The following is a 20,951-nucleotide window of genomic DNA, read 5'->3' as shown; positions in this document are numbered from 1 at the left end:
CTTATCCTTAGATTGTGACCCTGGTTTTGGACTTGCCCAACATCGGGAACATTCTCCCTGCATCTAACCTGTCCAATCCCGTCAGAATTTTATATGTTTCTAAGAGATCCCCTCTCATTCTTCTAAATTCCATTGAATATAAGCCTAGTCGATCCAGTCTTTCTTCATATGTCAGTCCTGTCATCCCGGGCATTAATCTGGTGAACCTTCGCTGCATTCCCTTAATAGCAAGAATATCCTTCCTCAGATTAGGAGACAAAAACTGTACGCAATATTCAAGGTGTGGCCTCACCAAGGCCCTGTACAACTGTAGTAAGACCTCCCTGCTCCTATACTCAAATCCTCTCGCTATGAAGGCCAACATGCCATTTGCCTTCTTCACCGCCTGCTGTACCTGTATGCAAACTTTCAATGAATGATGTACCATGACACCCAGGTCTTGTTGCACCTCCTCTTTTACTAATCTGTCACCATTCAGATAATAATCTGCCTTCCTGCTTTTATCACCAAAGTGGATAACCTCATATTTATCTACATTATACCGCATCTGCCATGCATTTGCCCACGCACTTAACCTGTCCAAGTCACCCTGCAGCCTCTTAGCATCTGAGGGGAGGATATCAACTTGCCCCACTCTAATTTGCCAATATCTATAGAACGATATCAGCAGAGACCCAACATTGCCTATCTGTTCTCTTATTCAGGGAAATGACATTTGATATAATGGGAAAATGAAAAGAACAAGGAAGAAACGAGAAAAAAATTGTTGGGAAAATAGTTATATTTATTTTCTCGAAGAAGCCCCACCCTAATGAAAAATTATTGGTAAATTTTGTTTACAAGTACATGTTGCGATGCGCAAATGACTTCAAAAAGCATTGTGGTGCCAGATGCGTGTAGCAATATTGTGATGAAAATAACACAGTTCGCAAGGCTCTTCGCCATCTCCAAACAAAAATAAATATGACAAACACTTTCTCATGAAGAAAATGCTACTTTAAATGTAGCCATGAAGAAAATAAGAACGACCAGTTGCAACTTGCACAACAACTGGATGTTGTTTGGCAACAAACTAAGGAGGGATAAAACTCCCAATCAATAGGGGTGGGGGAAGAACACACCATCATTAAGCCGATGCAGATGTTACGTTTTAACTTTGTTTTTTTAATTTGATTTAATTTACATTCAGTGATAAAAATTAGTACCAGCAAAAGGAAATAATTCATAATTCCAGAAGGGGTCATTGCTGAGCAAAATGGTTCCTCATGTTTTGAGACTGTGACTTTAATGAATACTACACAAACACCATGCATTGGGGTGATCAATTACATGAGTCACTGTGGTAGTCAGCATAATAATTTACATGCTTTAGATACTGTCTGGGAAGGAACTTAGGAAAGCCTGGCCTTTGACCTTATAAACGCCCGGGTCTGCTTAAAGTGACAGAGAAAAATTAGAAGCATGCAAAACTGTTACTTGGGAAATTCTCATTTGATGACTAAATAATCTACATCCGTTGCCTAACAGCCGCTTTACCACCCACAACTGCTCACTTATACTACTCTCTCGGGCAGCCTAGTAGCACTTGCGCTAGAGCCAGTGTCTGAAGAGTGTAAAGAAGGCAGCCAAGGCCCATAGGCAGCCTAGGCAGCCACCTCAGAAAGTTATTTTTGCTTCCTAATTTGTAAACATAAGACCTGTAATACTATTCAATCAGTACTGTGTGAGGAATGTACAACTACTTGTAATAATAGTGCCTAAAATATAGCAAAACTTCCCAAGGCGCTTCAAAGGAGCATTATCAAACAAAATTTGACACAACCATATAAGGAGCTATTAGGTAATTGGTCAAAGAAGTGGGTTTTAGGGAGCATCTTAAAGGAGAAGAGTGAGTTAGAGAGTTGGAGAGGCTTAGGGTGGGAATTCGAGAGGAGAGGGCCCAGGCCACCAATGAAGGCATGGCCACCAATGATTAAAATCAGGAATGCCCAAGAGGTTAAAATTGGAGGACAGGTGAAGCCATCACCATGCACAGCACCCGTTTGCACCCTGGAGCAAAAGTTCGGGATCATCCCCTGAAGCTGCGCTGGGTGATGCCAGCGACAGCTTCAGAGGGCAATTACATGGTGGTCAGCCACTCGCGGGGCGCTAGTTAAAGGGGAGGTGGCGTGCGTGTAAATAAAAAATCGTCCAACTTACCTGTCGCGGCCCATTGTCTCCTTGAACGCAGGATTCATGCCACGATCTGGCAGCCGGCACTCCGCTTGAGTGCTGGGATGATGGCATGGCATCCCCCCCCCCGGTTGGTCCAGATAGGCCCCAGCAGAGTCTGCAGCTTGGCCCTCCCCTCTAATGAAGGGGAGGGCCCCTTCTATGCGCATCGCTATGCACCCAAGTGTGTAGCACTGCACTCTGCTTCCACCCCCTTAGCATTCCAGAGAGGAAGTGGAGTGCGTATTTTTGCACTCCACTTCCTCTCGGGGCGGTAACCTCAGTTTCGCGAGCGGAGCGGGTCTTCCGCGTCTGGCGCAGGAACTCCCGCCTCACAGGTGTTACTGCCCCCAAACGGGGCAGTGTGCAAATTCCCAGCCAAAGTGTCTTATCTCCCAAATGGTACAAGACTAACAAATGTTGAGATCAGTAAAACTTTGGCCCTGACAATGCTCTTGGGTTGGTGCTCCCCATTGCATGTTATGTTCAACGGTGATCAAAGATATATCTTTTGGGTCTGTTCTAGGTACGATGGGATAAAATGAAAACAATTATTCCTACAATGCTATGTGCATCTTATGAATAATTCTGGTTGCAGTCGGCACCAAAATATTTTCAAAGCAAGAACGTCGTTTATTATTGTAAATCAGTGGTTCTCAAACTCTGGGGAAGAGTTTTCATAAGTGAAGTGCAGCAAAGAAACAAAGTCTGAGCTGCAATGAATGAAACAGCAGCATGTATGGTGATGCACAGTTTGTAGAACTGCTTTGTAAAAAGTCCCAATGGATGTTCACTGCAGTCCTGTCTAGACTGGAGTACTGCCAGCATCATAACAAAGCAAGCTTCTGCTTGAAATTACACTTTCTACTTATGTATTACAGTGGAGCAGGTGGCCATTCCTTCATTCCAACTCAAACACAGCAGCCTAGAAACTTACAGGCGTAAAAAGGGCACTTCAGTGTCCAACATGGCGGGTGGCGTATGCGTGCACATTTCATGCTGGGTGTGCCAACCGCCATGTTGGTAAAGGTTAAGTATTGGTGTCCAAGTTCTGCGCCTGAAACAGGTTAGGCTCTTTGTATATGCAAATAGGGGGCATAAGGCCTGTTCAGGATTCCTTCCCAAATTTGGGCTGCCCTGAACGCAGTCCTAACTGGAACCGCTGGAAGCTGCCACTGTATTGATAAGTTTATAATAAAATATTTACCTGAATGTAGAGCAAGCAGGAGCAGGCCCCCCAATCCCAATCACCTGCCCCTCGCCTTCGCAACAATAAACTACTTTCTTGCTTTGAAACCGGAAGGATTAAACCTCCCTCGCAAACTGTGGACAACCATCAACTGCCTCAAAACTGGTCATGGTAGATGCTGCCACCTTCTCCACAGGTGGAAGATTAAAGCATCCCCATCATGCAACTGTGGAGCTCCTAATCAGACTCTGGAGTACATCATTGAGCACTGCCCACAGAGGAAATTTGCAGGCAGCCTACAAGATATCCACGCTATTACACCGGAAGCTTTGGTCTGGATATCCAACTTAGATATTGACATTTGATTTGCTTTGCTACTACCATACAAAAGAAGAAGGTTACATATATTGTGATTCCCCAGTGCTGCTTATATGATGCGTTTTCCCTGTTCTTGGGATGGGGAAACAGTGTAATGGGGTCTTGGGTGTTTGGACCATAGGTGGCCTTGACTGCTATGAAGAATCCTTGCACATTATGGCTGTCGACCAGCTGCTGTATCTCCTGTGCATTCTCCATCCACCACCTGACCTTTAGGTCCCAGATTTTTTGTTGGACCTCAGCCTTGAGCCGTCTGTAATGCTGCTTTGCTGCTCATGAGTTGGCTTGTTGTTTAAGGCTCAGAAATGCCCTGCGCTTGCAATCTATTAGCTCTTGGATCTCCTGATCATTCTCATCAAACCAATCCTGGTGTTTGCTGGTTGAGTGACCGAGCGTCTCTTTGCAGGCACTGGTTATGGAGGCCTGGAGGAAACACTCATCAAGGACACCTGGGGAAACACTGAGGCAGTCAGGGCCCGCTGGAAGGAGCACTTTGAAGATTTCCTCAATCGAGACTCTGCCTTTGACTCAAGTGTTCTCGACTCCATCCCGCAGCATGCGACCCGCCACCACCTCAGTAAAACCCCAACACTGTATGAGATAGAAAAAGCCATAAGACAGCTTAAGAACAACAAGGCTCCCTGCTGAGGCACTGAAGTATGGTGGAGAGGCACTGCCGGCGCGAATACATGAACTCATCTTTCCCATCTGGAGGGAAGAGAGCATGCTGGGAGATCTCAGAGATGCAATGATTGTGACCATCTTTAAAAACGGGGACAAGTCCGACTGCGGCAACGACAGAGGAATCTCCCTGTTGTCAACCATTGGGAAAGTCGTCGCTAGAGTCCTCCTCAACCGTCTTCTCTCTCTGGCTGAGGAGCTCCTCCATGAGTCACAGTGCGGATTTCGTCCCCTACAGGGCACAACGGACATGATTGTAGCAGCAGGACAGCTGCAGGATAAATGCAGGGAACAGCACCAGCCCTTATACATGGCCGCCTTCAACCTTACAAAGGCCTTTGACAGTCAACCGCGAGGGTCTATGGAGCGTCCTCAACGTTTCGCAGGCCCCCAAAAGTTCGTCACCATCCTCCGCCTGCTCCATGATGACATGCAGGCCGTGATCCTTATCAACGAATCCATTACAGACCCAATCCAAGTCCGGACCAGGGTCAAACAGGCTGCGTCATCGCCCCAACCCTCTTCTCAATCTTCCTCGCTGCCATGCTCCACCTCACAGTCAACAAGCTCCCTGCTGGAGTGGGACTAAACTACAGAACCAGTGGGAAGCTGTTCAACCTTTGTCGTCTCCAGGCCAGGTCCAAGACCACCCCAACATCTGTCGTCGAGCTACAGTACACGGACGACGCTTGCGTCTGCGCACATACAGAGGCTGAACTCCGGGACATAGTCGACGTATTTACTGAGGCATATGAAAGCATGGGCCTTACGCTATAAATATCTGTAAGACAAAGGTCCTCCACCAGCCTGCCCTCGCCGCACAGCATTTCTCCCCAGTCACCAAGATTTACGGCGCGGCCCTGGACAACGTGGACCATTTCCCATACCGCGGGAGCCTCTTATCAACAAGAGCAGATATTGACGACGAGATTCAACACCGCCTCCAGTGCACCAGTGCAGCCTTTGGCCGCCTGAGGAAAAGAGTGTTTGAAGACCAGGCCCTTAAAACTGCCACCGAGCTCATGGACTACAGGGCTGTAGTAATACACGCCCTCCTGTATGGCTTAGAGATACAGTAGATACCTCAAGTCGCTGGAGAAATACCACTAACGATGTCTCCGCAAGATTCTACAAGTCCCCTGGGAGGACAGACGCACCAACATTAGCGTCCTCGACCAGGCCAACATCATCAGCATTGAAGCACTGACCACACTTGATCAGCTCCGCTGGGCAGGCCACATCGTTTGCATGCCAGACACGAGACTCCCAAAGCAAGTACTCTACTTGGAACTCCTTCACGGCAAACGAACCAAAGGTGGACAGAGGAAACGTTACAGGGACACCCTCAAAGCCTCCCTGAAAAAGTGCAGCATCCCCACTGACACCTGGGAGTCCCTGGCCAAAGGCCGCCCTAAGTGGAGGAAGTGTATCCGGGAGGGCGCTGAGCACCTTGAGTCTCATCGCCGAGAGCATGCAAAAATCAAGCGCAGGCAGCCGAAAGAGCATGCGGCAAACCTGTCCCACCCTTGCTTTCCCTCAACAACTATCTATTCCACCTGTGACAGGGACTATGGTTCTCGTATTGGACTGTTCAACCACCTAAGGACTCATTTTAAGAGCGAAAGCAAGTCTTCCTCGATTCCAAGGGACTGCCTATGATGATGATTATATGATGCGTGGCTGATTCAGGTATCACTGTCCAATTATTTTTATTTGCAACCTTCTGAATTGTAGTTGAAAGGATCACAGTCAATAATTAAAAAATGGAGTACGAAAGCATGGGTAAAGTATCCACATATCGTAGCATTACTTGTTATAAGAACTTTTCACTTTTTTTTAAATGGCTGGGGGATAATGCCCTTAGTACTTGTGCTGCACCAATGCAGACCTCAATCACGACTAAACCGTGATGACCCTCTGAAATTACGGATTGTCAAAGGAAAAGCCTCTGCAGCTGCCTATGTCACTGGCCTGCATTGCCTATAAAGTGGTAGTTGGAGAGGCAGCTGTTTGCAGGGGAATACAGGACACAGATACAGGGAAACATATTTGCTGTATCAACAGCAAGGACCTGCAAGCAGCAGTGTTTATTTCCTCACCTTTTCTACCAGGAAGAAGGAGAGAAATATTTTCAGCTTATTTCACTGTTTTGCTCCCTTTCCTCCCGCACGACACGTACCACTGCCCAGCAGAAAGTGCAGGTAGATACCTTGCACACAAGCTCTGGAAGAGGTCCACAAGGGAATTTCCCCCACCCTACCCCGACCCCCCCCCCCCCCCCCCCCGCCCCTCATCTTCTGCTGTGTGTGATGAGGAAAATGACCCACTCTTTCATTCAATTTCCCCTTCCAGGAATATGACCTACCCTCCTCGCAGTCGAGAAGACAAACTGGTTATTTAAAAAAAAATCACAAACCCACATCTCACGTTCTGTGTGAACTAGAGTACCAGTAGCTGTAAGGTCACCTTAAAGAACATAAGAACATAAGAAATAGGAACAGGAGTAGGCCATACGGCCCCTCGAGCCTGCTCCGCCATTCAATAAGATCATGGCTGATCTGATCATGGACTCAGCTTCACTTTCCCGCCCGCTCCTCATAACCCCTTATCCCCTTATCGTTTAAGAAACTCTCTATTTCTGTCTTAAATTTATTCAATGTCCCAGCTTCCCCAGCTCTCTGAGGCAGCAAATTCCACAGATCCACAACCCTCTGAGAGAAAAAATTTCTCCTCGTCTCTGTTTTAAATGGGCGGCCCCTTATTCTAAGATCATGCCCTCTAGTTCCAGTTTCCCCCATCAGTGGAAACATCCTCTCTGCATCCACCTTGTCAAACGCCCTCATAATCTTATACGTTTTGATAAGATCACCTCTCATTCTTCTGAACTCCAATGAGTAGAGGCCCAACCTACTCAACTTTTCCTCATAAGACAACCCCCTCATCCCCAGAATCAATCTAGTGAACCTTCTCTGAACTGCCTCCAAAGCAAGTATATCCTGTCGTAAATATGGAAACCAAAACTGCATGCAGTATTCCAGGTGTGGCCTCACCAAAACCTTGTATAGCTGTTGTAAGACTTCCCTGTTTTTATACTCCATCCCCTTTGCAATAAAGGCCAAGATACCATTGGCCTTCCTGATCACTTGCTGTACCTGCATGCTATCCTTTTGTGTTTCATGCACAAGTACCTCCAGGTCCCGCTGTACTGTGGCACTTTGCAATCTTTCTCCATTTAAATAATAACTTGCTCTTTGATTTTTTTCTGCCAAAGTGCATGACCTCACACTTTCCAACATTATACTAAATCTGCCAAATTTTTGCCCACTCACTTAGCCTGTCTATTTCCTTTTTCAGATTTTTTGTGTCCTCCTCACACATTGCTTTTCCTCTCATCTTTGTATCGTCAGCAAACTTGGCTACGTTACACTCAGTCCTTCTTCCAAGTCGTTAATATAGATTGTAAATAGTTGGGGTCGCAGCACTGATCCCTGCGGCACCCCACTAGTTACTGATTGCTAACCAGAGAATGAACCATTTATCCCGACTCTCTGTTCTCTGTTAGTTAGCCAATCCTCTATCCATGCTAATATATTACCCCCAACCCCGTGAACTTTTATCTTGTGCAGTAACCTTTTATGTGGCACCTTGTCAAATGCCTTATGGAAGTCCAAATACACTACATCCACTGGTTTCCCTTTATCCACCCTGTTCGTTACATTCTCAAAGATCTCCAGCAAATTTGTCAAACATGACTTCCTCTTCATAAATTCATGCTGACTCTGCCTGATCGAATTTTGCTTTTCCAAATGTCCTGCTACTGCTTCTTTAATAATGGACAACATTTTCCCAATCACAGATAATTTTTTTTCTTTTACAAAAGAGTGGCTTCCCTGAAAGGGTTAAAACCTCAGGCACTGTGCTCTAGTGTGACAAAGAAAAGGGATACTGTTGCATTCGCATGCAGTTCAATCACTTTAAATTGGCTAATTTAGGTGAAATGTGGAGCTCAGGGGGTGAGCTAAACGCCTCCAGAAATCCCACATTTGCAGCTTGACTTCCCATCATGGCCTAAAGCACTTGTAAATCAGATTCAATTCCCTAGAACAAGCATCGCAATCTCATTGGCTGGGACCATAAACACAGCTGAATGGACCACCCAAGCTGTAGGCCGTGACAGCTGCCTTTCCCCTGGGGTCCCTGTGGCTAACACACAATTTGCTCAGTGTGTGTCTCTGTTATTATCCTGGTTTATGTGATGCTCGTACACATAAACTCTGTACAGCGTTGAGTAGAAATCAAAGCCTGATAGCAGAAGGGAAAGGCATAGGCAGGCCTTGGTGTTGATGTCAGAGCCATCAATCGCCATTTTCTTGTGTGTGCAAACATCTGTTTCTTCCATATATATTTTAGGGTCACGAACAGAAAGATTGATTAATTAGTTCAGCAAGAATTTCAGTAGAATGTTAAATTATGGGTAATGCGCTCCATAAAATATGTATACTGAAAAACATTAGTACAAAGCACTCTGGTAAAGATTAGATCTAATTTTCTACAAATTCTGTGTACTTGGAGAAAACAGGCAAGCTTTTTATTCTGCAATATTCTCCGAATGAAAAAGAGGGGCAGGTGATTTGCTTTCTGTCTTCTGTCACTTGGTAACCCCCTCTCAATTCCACATGGATAAGTATGAAAGTAGTTTGACATTCCCTCAAAATGTTTCCCCCCTTGTGGGAAAAGTGCCTTAACACAGTGACACTCCTGATAATCTGACTGAGATCTTGAAATACAAATATATGACAGAGGTTAACCACATGGAGCCCATGGTTTGAATCAATCTAGCAGATCCATTTGTCCAGTTTATTTACATTAAAAATATAAATAATTTTTTTTAATTGCCTTAAATTTGGAGTCGCTAGGGTCATGTGGAAGCCCGCTCTGACGAGTAAGTGCCATTGATAGATACTGATGAAAAGAGAAAGAAATCAATAACTAGAAAATAAAAATGGACAGTAAGTAAGTTAATGAAGAAAACTTCATGATGAAAAAAAGTGTTAAGGAAAAAGACAAATTGTAAAAGTTTTTGCCAAAGCAGTTTAAACATTTCATTCCTAGCACTTGTAACAGCTGTTGGGAATTGCACTCTTAGGGGTTAGATTGTAAAAAATACATTTGCATATCATTGTATTTTTATTTTTCAGCTAGGTATTTCCAAGTAAAAATGATCCAAGTTGTCTTCCTAGTTAATATTTGAAAAGTGCACAAAATCCTTCGTGAAGACTTTTGTATTTCCACCGCTCAGAGTAGCCAGTATAAAAGTAATTTGCTCATAAAAATAAATAATTTCTCAGGGACCACAACACTTTGAAACTCAGATGCTTTGAATATGATGACACCCAGTGGTGAAAAGTCATTTACATCTTTGAAAAGAACTACGCTGGTGTCAACTGTAAGAGCAGCCTCTACAGGACTTTTAGTTCACAACATCATGGACTGTACTGTGTATGTTCGATAAGAGCTCCCTCTACAGAACTTCAGGCAACGAATTGATGTTACAATGTCTGTGATGCTGGTTTACATTGACTGGGAACTGGATAAGACCATATAACCTCACTTACTTAGAATCTTTAATGTTTTGCCTTTCAGACTGGGAGATTCAAATTCCACTCCTAACCTGTTCCCATGTTGCATTTCAACCTATCTAAAGCAGATTGTTGAGGAAAAGTAGAAAAAAAATTGGTATGCATCTGGCTCATGCTATGCCTATCCCGAAACTGCTTAATGCCAACCATGGTGCCTAAAAGAGTTCCATTTCTCTTGGATGAAATCCTCTCTTTTATGGGGATAAAAATTCACTGAAATATGACTATATTGATTAATTGGCACAATAGCCCAAATGATCACTATAGCCAGCTGGTGACATAGCCAATTACCCAGGCTTACTGTGTGATATTAAAGCATTAGATCCTAAACTTTAAAGCATATTTGAATATCATATATGTATCCTAATATTGTAGGATATACTGAGCTTTATAAGCAATTCACTGAAACTGCTCGAATGCCAGTCTGCGCATTACTCAGCTGTTTAAAGTTAGCATTGAGCAAACCCGTTTCAGCAAATTGATTATAGAACTCAGTTAAAATTAGGTTGACTATATATTGTACGAATATACTTAAGTTTAGGAGTTTTCGCTTATTCTCATCTAATGGCTACTTCAGCATCACACAACCAATCATTTTTTCTAATTGTTGGTAAGCATCTGAGCAGCCCTGCTTCACATCAGTAACTGATCTAACAATAATTTATCAGTCGAACCAGCGAAAACCTTCACATAAGATTCATATTTTTGGCAATCGTGATTGGAGCAATATCATTAGAAGTGGATTCGTGAATTCTATTCTAAATTTTTTTCAAAGAACAAAAATGAACTAAAACCACTGAATTAATAATAAGACTTTGGGATCTTCGCGAATCAACTTTGGTTTCTGTTTTGGAGATTTTTGTGACGCTGAGGATCTGATCCCACTAGAGACTGATTGACCTCTCGCCCAGAAGAGAAGAAGCGTGTACTCATTGCATTGCCCTTCTCTCCATTATACTGCCAAAGGGAATTGGACACAATCGAAAGGTAATGTACAGAGGAAAAACTTCTGTAAGGGGCAGTGGTGAAAAATCAGAAATATCCTGCATGAATTACACCTCATATGAAAATCAGGCCGAGGTTATCAGATATGGAATTGTGTCATAGGGTAACACGCCACAAGTCATTTGGGCACAGTTCAAATGGGAGGAGATATTATCATCATAGGCAATCCCTCGAAATCAAGGAATACTTGCTTCCACTCCAAAAATGTGTTCTCAGGTGTCTGTACAGTCCAATATGGGAATTACAGTCTCTGTCACAGGTGGGATAGTTGTTGAAGGAAAGGGTGGGTGGGGAATCTGGTTTGCCGCACGCTCCTTCCGCTGCCTGCGCTTGTCCTCCGCATGCTCTCGGTGATGAGACTCGAGGTGCTCAGCGCCCTCCCGGATGTTCTTCCACCAATTAGGGCGGTCTTGGGCCAGGGATTCCCAAGTGCCAGTGGGGTTGTTGCACTTTATCAAGGAGGCTTTGAGGGTGTCCTTGAAATGTTTTCTCTGCCCACCTGGGGCTCGCCTGCTATGTAGGAGTTCCAAATAGAGCGCTTGCTTTGGGAGTCTCGTGTCAGGCATGGGGACGACCCAACAGAGCTGGTCTGAGTGTGGTCAGTGCTTCAATGCTGGGGATGTTGGCCGGATCGAGAACACTGATGTTGGTGCATCTATCCTCCCAATGGATTTGCAGGATCTTGCAGAGGCAGCGTTGGTGGGAGGAGATATTGCACATGATGGACTGGCACATTTTGATCAAACAGTCTGAAAGGGCAGAGTACTGAGCCTCCCCCAAAATTACCCAGTCAGGCAACAATGCACCATTAACCCATCCAGTAATGATGTATGCCTTCTTGGAATCCTGCATTTATTGGAACAACAAATAAAAGCCAACATAAAGCTCCGTGATTACATAGTACCAACAGTGATGTTGACAGACATCCCTCAGGGAAGCCTTCTGTTGCAAGTTACTACTTGGGGACTTCAAGGGTTGGGCAGGACAATTTCCTGCCTGCAATGCTGTGGACTCATGGGTGGTTTCCAGAGCCAGTCTCCAGAGTCCTATCAGCTCTTCAAGCAACAGCACATAAATCCTTCTTTAGCCTCGAGGAGTATATAAACAGCTATGGAAGGAAACCTAATGAACTTTGATGCAGTTCTGGGTGACCCAGAAAATGGCGGTTATCAGGGAATGCCAAATATAATTGACCTGGGATATCTGTGGTTATAGTAGCGGCGGTCTGAGAGTGGAAAAGCGGCTAAGTGAGACTGGCATTGGTCACCATTTGCCCTTAAGGCTTATAACACCATATATCAGTCAATCAGAAGCTTTCATTAAAAAAATCAACTGACTAATGTAGTAATTGTTCTAAAGATTTAAATGGGAGAGTTGACTGGGTCCTTTAAAATAAGAAAAAGTGTCATTTCCATATATTGATCCATACTTTCTTACTAACTTTGACATCTGCAATTCATTTTTTTATTGTTTCAGAAATTTTCACTTGCAAGCTAGAAACCTCTACTTATAAATTATCTGGTAGTATGGCATTATCACATTGAGCACTTTATGTAAAGTCACTACAGAATCAACTTTTCCCTATAGAGATTAGTTTGTTCCCATTTTCTTTCAATTTCCAATTCTGATCAAATTTTCCAATGCAAAACATGGGTTTTGGCAATAGTTTAGTATCTAACTAGCCAATTGTGAGATGTGTTAAAACTTGGTTAGTTATTAACATGTAATTAAGATCTGGGAATTTGTCAAAGTTAGTTAACAATTAGGCACTAAGTTGGATAACCTTAACTAGCTGGCACAATTTGTAGGACGGTGTTATCTTACAATAAATATTTTGACTTTTTGGCAATAGTTTAGTATCTAACTAGCCAATTGTGAGATGTGTTAAAACTTGGTTAGTTATTAACATGTAATTAAGATCTGGGAATTTGTCAAAGTTAGTGAACAGCGTGTTTTTGATTGCAACTCGCATTTTTGTTGATAAACTAGTTGCTGAAATTGTCTGATGACTGAACGAGTATTGAGCTGAGCCACACAGAACAGGAAGTCCTAAATTCTGTGCTGAGGTAGCTGGCAGCTGTAAGGACACTACATTTGATCTCAGTGCCTTGGGGGTTCAGGAGAGGAAAATCAGGCTTGGTTCTTGTTCCTGTTTGTCTTCCAGTGGTTGCTGTTGGAAAGTGCACATGTGTGGACATAGTACGAGGTCAGGATTGTGCTCATCTTTGATGTCCACCACCCCGAATAGTTGGAAGGTCATTCATAAAGGCAAAGTACTGGAGGGTGACTGGCAAGTGTGAAATAATTTTACTCATGCTCATTCACAATTAATACCATGTAAAAATTGTGTTAAAATAAAGTAGCAGAAAAACATCTATTAATATGGCCTGATGTAGAGATCTTTTTCCTTACTTCATTTCAAATATATTTTAAAGCCATTAGAAGTGTTATTAGCAACAAGTGGAATGGAAACCCATTGATAGAGAGGGTGGAACCATTGAGGAATGCTGTGAAGCAGGTTGCTGACAAAGTTATTTATGTTGCAAATGGAGCCATTTAATGAAAGGAGTTGGTGTCTCCAAATTTTTCGATCTAGATTCTGGCTCAAGTGCTGAGCATAATAGATTCTGTATATGCATAGCGACAATGGGTAAAAGAGCAACACTTCACGCATCTATTGCGTATATAGTATGTGTGTCTGCCTATATATTCATACAGTGCACACTGGGTAAAAGCACTCGATTAACTTATGTCTGGTACTCTACATCTCAGTATGAATTCCCAAACTTCCATTATGACAACACCACCCATTTAAACATTTTAACCTGGAGACAGCCAAGTGCCCAGAAATCAGAGGTGTGACTATTTTGACAATATTAAAAGAAAATAGATTTGGGGTTTTAAGATAAATTGTTAACGGCATCAGCAATACAACTCTCTACACTGGACTGGCTTCAGTGCAGTAAGAGTTAAGGCTCTCTCCGCCTGAGTCTGCCTGACTGTGTCTGTGGGTGGTCTGATTCTGTTATTACATACTAGAGCTTTTGTTTGAGTTTTGTGGGGAGGGGAATGCTAGCAGGAAACGGAAATACATGTAGCTGGCAATGACCCACAGCTTGTTCAACTACTGGCTGACTGGATGCTGTAACCTAGGCAGGAAATTATGACGGATGTGAGAGAAAAAATATAAATGTGGACTTTCGTTTTCTTTTGAGTCTAGCTGAGTATTAGTTATCCAGTAAGACCGAGCTATTGGTTACTGGGGAAACTACAAAATACAGTGGATTCTTTCTGTTATCAGAGTTACTAAAACTTTTGGAGTCGAGACTCGGGCTGGATTTTTGGCTTTTAGGATTTCGGGGTGTTAATGACGGCAGGGTGGTCCTGATACCACCTGGAGAAAATTTGCGCCTCAGTCAGCAAAATTGGCAGCGAGGCTCTGAGTGTGGGATGGGGGGGGGGGGGGGGAGGCATTGCACACCTCTCTTAGGGTGCTAGACCGGCTGAGCATGCAAAAGTCACAAGCTAAACAGCCGGCATGCTCTAAGAGAGGCTTGGGGAGAAAAAAAAACTTGAAACAATCACCAAAAACATTCCCAATACATAGCCCATGCCATTACAACATCAATTGCAAAAAATGTTTTTGTAAAACAATCACACTTAGCTGAGGTCAGCATTACTTACCTCACAGCAGCCGCTGGAGCTTGTAAGGCCTGCTTCCACAGGCGTTCTCACCAGGGCACGCTAGGTGGCGCTACGGCAGGGACTCAAAAATCGAGCCGGTGTTGCAACCAGGGTCATTGCACACCGGCTTGCCTCTTCTGGGCGGTAATGCTCTGCGCCCCGAAATCGGTTACCCGAAAACCCCGGCAGAGTGCTGGAAGCTGACCGCCTGCCCAGAAGAGCTCACCGCCCCCATTGCCGCCCCTCCGGGGAGAAAGCAGAGGCGGACAGGAATGGAAAATCTAGCCCGGTACTAATTCTGATAGACAAAAAGCAAATTTCCCTTTGTCTCATTCATGGGTTTACAATCTGTATTGGTCCTGGGACTGATGAAATCTTAATCCTGGTAATACAGTGAGGCCTGAAAGCTGCCTTTGGGAGTTGCACATAAACATTTCAAACGGGTGTCTGATGATTAAGAGGCAGTTTTAGTGGGTTTCTCCATTAACGACTGAGCCAGAAAAAATGGGCGCTATATCAAAGAGTGGGTTATTTTGGTTATGCTTTTAGGCTGTCATTTATGTACATTCTGTTTGTCGCCACCAGATGGCGTCATTGTTGGAGTCCACTGACCAGCACGCACATGGTGCTGCTCAAGTATAAAAGGCCAGCCATTTTGAGTCAGGCACCTTGGGCCTAAATAAAGCAGAGCCAAGGTTGTACCTTGCTTAGTTAAACAGTACTCAGTTTTGAACCTTTATTGCATATATAACATTTGGTGATGAGAATACAAGAGCCTTTGTTTGCAAAATGAGCACGATTGGATTTTTAGAGCGATTCGTGGAGGGAGAAGATTGGGCAGACTTTGTGAGCCGTTTGAACCAGTACTTCGTGGCCAACAAAATGAAGGGGGTCGACGATGCAGATCGGCGCCGGGCCGTGTTCCTCACTGTGTGCGGTTCAAAGATCTACGGTCTGATAAAGAAACTACTCATGCCTAGTGATCCAACAGAGAAAACGTACGAGGAGTTATGTAGTTGTGTACATTGGTACGGGAGCACCTCAAGTCAGACGACGGCATCATCATCTCAAGATACAGATTTTATACACACGTTCGATCGGAGGGCCAGAGCGTGGCGGAATTTGTTGCCGACCTGAGACGTCTAGCGAGACTATGCAAGTTCGGGATGGTGTTGGCAGACATGCTGCGGGACTTCTTTGTTATCGGTATCAACCACGAGGTGATTCTGTGCAAACTTCTGGCAATGGAGGAGTTGGATTTAAAAAGGGCTATCCAGATCGCTCAATCATGTATGACGTCGGACAGGAGTCTAAAGCAAATATCGGTGAAGAACCGAACCTCGACAAGTACTCTAAATGCAATTGATTCGGTGTTCGGAGAGCGGCACATGGCAGGCCCTATCTGGCTGCGTTCGCGAAATCTGTGGCTGCCCAAAGTCCGCCAGCGGGAATGTATCCGACGTCTCCGTGTTGCCGTTGTGGGGGAAATAATCGGCACCAGCAGTGCCAATTTAAGCAATATAGTTGCAAAGGCTGTCTGAGAGTGGGGCATCTCCAGCGCAAGTGTCCGCAGTTGAGCAAGCGTGCTGCGACACACCACGTGGAAGGTGAGAGTCAGACTAGCGCGGATCCGGATACGCAATCCGAGATGCCAGAGGAGGAAGTGTATGGACTGTACTCCTGCATATCCAAGAGTAAACCAATTTTGATTAATGTGAAGTTTAACGGGAAAGTTACACCAAAGAACTGATAAAGGTGATTGACAGTGCACAAATTAATGTGTCATATAACGCTGCAGTTCATGAGTTACCGCTGTGGATTGTTCCAGGCAGTGGCCCAACGCTGCTCGGCAGGAGCTGGTTGGAGAAAATCAGAAGCAACTGAAACAATATAAAGAACAATATAAAGTCAGATGAAGATACATGTGCCCAAGTATTGAGCAAGTTCCCCTCGCTGTTCGAACCGAGTATCGACAACTTCACAGGAGCCAAGGTGCAGATCCACGTGGACTCAGATGCAAGACTCGCCCATCATAAAGCTCGGGCAGTGCCGTATATGATGAGGGAGAAGGTCGAAATTGAACTGGACAGACTCCAGTGTGAAGGGATCATATCACCGGTCGCATTTAATGAATGGGCCAGCCCCATTGTTGCTGTGCTGAAAAGTGATGGCACAGTCAGAATCTGTGGCGACTACAAGGCTACGATCAACAGGGTTTCGAAACAAGATCAGTACCCATTACCGAAGGCTGATGACTTGTTTGCGACGCTAGCCGGAGGGAAGTCGTTCACAAAACTGGATTTGACGTCGGCCTATATGACGCAGAAGTTGGTCGAGACGTCGAAGAGACTTACATGCATTAACACGCACAAAGGACTGTTTATTTACCACAGGTGCCCTTTCGGAATTCACTCGGCTGCAGCAATATTCCAGAGGCATATGGAAAGTCCACTGAAGTCCGTTCCCAGAACCGTCGTGTTCCAAGATGACATCCTGATCACCAATTGTGACTCCAAGGAACATCTGAACAACCTGGAAGAGGTTCTACTGCATTTGGATAGAGTGGGACTCAGACTGAAATGCCCGAAGTGTGTCTTCATGGTCCCGGAGGTCGAATTCCTCGGGAGAAAAATCGCCGCTGATGGTATCAGACCGACTGACATAAAAACCAAGGCCATCAAGAATGCACCCAAGCCGCAGAATGTGACGGAGCTGCGTTCTGGGTCTACTCAACTACTTTGGTAACTTCCTACCTAAATTGAGCACCTTACTAGAACCACTGCACATGCTATTGAGAAAAGGCAACAACTGGGTGTGGGGCGCATTGCAAGACAGAGCTTTCGAGAAAGCCACAATCTGCTTTGCTTGAACAAGCTGCTGGTACATTATGACCCATGAAACGTTTAGTTTTGGCCTGTGACGCATAGAAACATAGAAAATAGGTGCAGGAGTAGGCCATTCGGCCCTTCGAGCCTGCACCATGTAATAAGATCATGGCTGATCATTCACCTCAGTACCCCTTTCTTGCTTTCTCTCCATATCCCTTGCTCCCTTTAACCGTAAGGGCAATATCTAACTCCCTCTTCAATATATCCAATGAACTGGCATCAACAACTCTCTGCGGTAGAGAATTCCACAGGTTAACAACTCTCTGAGTGAAGAAGTTTCTCCTCATCTCGGTCCTAAATGGCTTACCCCTTATCCTTAGACTGTGTCCCCTGGTTCTGGTCTTCCCCAACATCGGGAACATTCTTCCTGCATCTAACCTGTCCAGTCCCGTCAGAATTTTATATGTTTCTATGAGATTCCCTCTCATCCTTCTAAACTCTAGTGAATACAGGCCCAGTCGATCCAGTCTCTCCTCATATGTCAGTTCTGCCATCCCGGGAATCAGTCTGGTGAACCTTTACTGCACTTCCTCAATAGCAAGAACGTCCTTCTTCAGATTAGGAGACCAAAACTCAACACAATATTAAAGGTGAAGCCTCACCAAGGCCCTGTACAACTGCAGTAAGACCGTCCTGCTCCTATACTCAAATCCCCTATGAAGGGCAACATACCATTTGCCTTCTTCACCGCCTGCTGTACCTGCATGCCAACTTTCAATAACTGAGGTACCATGACACCCAGGTCTCGTTGCAGCTCCCCCTTTCCTAATCTGCCGCCATTCAGATAATATTCTGCCTTCGTGTTTTTGCCTCCAAAGTGGATAACCTCACATTTATCCACATTATGCTGCATCTGCCATGCATTTGCCCCTCACCTAACCTGTCCAAGTCACCCTGCAGCCTCTTAGCGTCCTCCTCACAGCTCACACCGCCACCCAGTTTAGTGTCATCTGCAAACTTGGAGATATTACACTCAATTCCTTCATCTAAATCATTAATGTATATTGTAAATAGCTGTGGTCCCAGCACTGAGCCCTCCGGCACCCCACTAGTCACTGCCTGCCATTCTGAAAAGGACCCATTTATTCCTACTCTTTGCTTCCTGTCTGCCAACCAGTTTGCTATCCATGTCAATACATTACCTCCAATACCATGTGCTTTAATTTTGCACACCAATCTCTTGTGTGAGACCTTGTCAAAAGCCTTTTGAAAGTCTAAATACACCATATTCACTGGTTTTCCCTTGTCCACTCTACTAGTTACATCCTCAAAAAATTCCAGAAGATTTGTCAAGCATGATTTCCCTTTCATAAATCCATGCTGACTTGGACCGATCCTGTCACTGCTTACTAAATGTGCTGCTATTAAATCTTTAATAATTGATTCCAACAATTTCCCCACCAATGTCAGGCTAACCAGTCTTAAAAAGTGGTGTTACATTAGCTACCCTCCAGTCCATAGGAACTGATCCAGAGTCGGTAGACTGTTGGAAAATGATCACCAATGCGTCCACTATTTCTAGGGCCACTTCCTTAAGTACTCTGGGATGCAGACTATCAGGCCCTGGAGATTTATCGGCCTTCAATCCCATCAATTTCCCTAACACAATTTCCTGTCTAATAAGGATTTCCTTCAGTTCCTCCTTCTCACTCGACCCTCGGTCCCCTAGTATTTCTGGAAGGTTATTTGTGTCTTCCTCCGTGAAGACAGAACCAAAGTATTTGTTCAATTGGTCTGCCATTTCTTTGTTCCCCATTATAAATTCACCTGAATCCGACAGCACGGGACCTACGTTTGTCTTCACTAATCTTTTTCTCTTCACATATTTATAGAAGCTTTTGCAGTCAGTTTTTATGTTCCCAGCAAGCTTCCTCTCATACTCTATTTTCCCTCTCATAATTAAACCTTGTCCTTCTCTGCTGAATTCTAAATTTCTCCCAGTCCTCAGGTTTGCTGCTTTTTCTGGCCAATTTATATGCCTCTTCCTTGGATTTAACACAATCCTTCATTTCCCTTGTTAGCTACGGTTGAGCCACCTTCCCCCGTTTTATTTTTTCCCCAGACAGGGATGTACAATTGTTGAAGTTCATCCATGTGATCTTTAAATGTTTGCCATTGCCTATCCACTGTCAACCCTTTAAGTATCATTTGCCAGTCTATTCTAGCCAATTCACGTCTCATACCATCGAAGTTACCTTTCCTTAAGTTCAGGACCCTTGTCACTGAATTAACTGTGTCACTCTCCATCTTAATAAAGAATTCTACCATATTATGGTCACTCTTCCCCAAGGGACGTCGCACAACAAGATTGCTAATTAGTCCTTTCTCATTACACATCACCCAGTCTAGGATGGCCATCGTCATATGGAATTGGTTGTGTATTCCAACAAAGCAACGAGTCGGGGAAACTTCAACTTGTCGCGTATGCATCCAAAAGTTTGTCTAAAGCAGAAAGAGCCTACAGCATGGTAGAAAAAGAAGCTTTAGCATGTATGTACAGTGTTAAAAAGATGGATCAATACCTGTTCGGTCTGAGGTTCGAATTAGAGACTGATCACAAGCTGCTCATTTCATTGTTTTCCGAGAGCAAAGGTATCAATACCAACATTTCATCCACATCCAAAGGTGGGCACTGACATTATCTGCCTATGATTATTTCATTCGCCACAGACCTGGCATAGAGAATTGTGCCGATGCTTTGAGCCGGTTGCCCACACCGGAGGTGGAAATGCCACAACCGGCGGATCTAATGTTAATCATGAATGCTTTTGGAGAGTGAAGGAACCCCTGTCACGGCTCAACAAGTTACGACCTGGACCCAATTTTTATCGGTGGTAAAGGTTGCATCCTCAAAGGGGATTGGTTTGCCATACCTAAGCAAATGTGCGAGGAGGCCAAACCGTACATTCGTCGCAAGGACGAACTGTCTATTCAAGCAGATTGCATATTGTGGGGCAATCGCATTGTAATGCCCAAGAAAGGGAGAGAGAAGTTTGTGGGTGAGTTACACAGCACATATCTTGTTATAGTGATGACGAAGGCCATCGCCAGGTCCCACGTATGGTCGCCAGGAATTGATTGAGCTTGAAACGTGTGTGCATCAGTGCAACACTTGCATGCAGCTCAGCAAAGCACCAGTGGAATCGCCGCTGAGTCTGTGGTCATGGCCATCCAAACCTTGGACAAGGATCCATGTAGATTTTGCAGGTCCCTTTCTGAGCAAGATGTTTTTAGTGGTGGTGGATGCTTATTCTAATTGGGTAGAATGCATAATCA

The 20,951-nt window shown here is 44.5% G+C and overlaps 1 protein-coding gene across 1 annotated transcript in view; it reads right to left on the bottom strand.

The window, feature by feature from the left end:
- Positions 1-14,816, bottom strand: part of eif2b3 (eukaryotic translation initiation factor 2B, subunit 3 gamma) — a 171,475-nt gene extending 156,659 nt beyond the window's left edge. Inside the window, exon 1 of the mRNA XM_070886757.1 lies at positions 14,788-14,816. The gene's annotated coding sequence lies outside the window, so the exon portion shown is untranslated. The remainder of the gene's footprint in view (positions 1-14,787) is intronic.
- Positions 14,817-20,951: the final 6,135 nt, after the last annotated feature.

The sequence above is a fragment of the Pristiophorus japonicus genome, chromosome 8 (assembly GCF_044704955.1).
Source record: "Pristiophorus japonicus isolate sPriJap1 chromosome 8, sPriJap1.hap1, whole genome shotgun sequence".
Classification (NCBI taxonomy): Eukaryota; Metazoa; Chordata; class Chondrichthyes; family Pristiophoridae; genus Pristiophorus; species Pristiophorus japonicus.
This window is presented reverse-complemented; position numbering and strand designations above follow the sequence as displayed.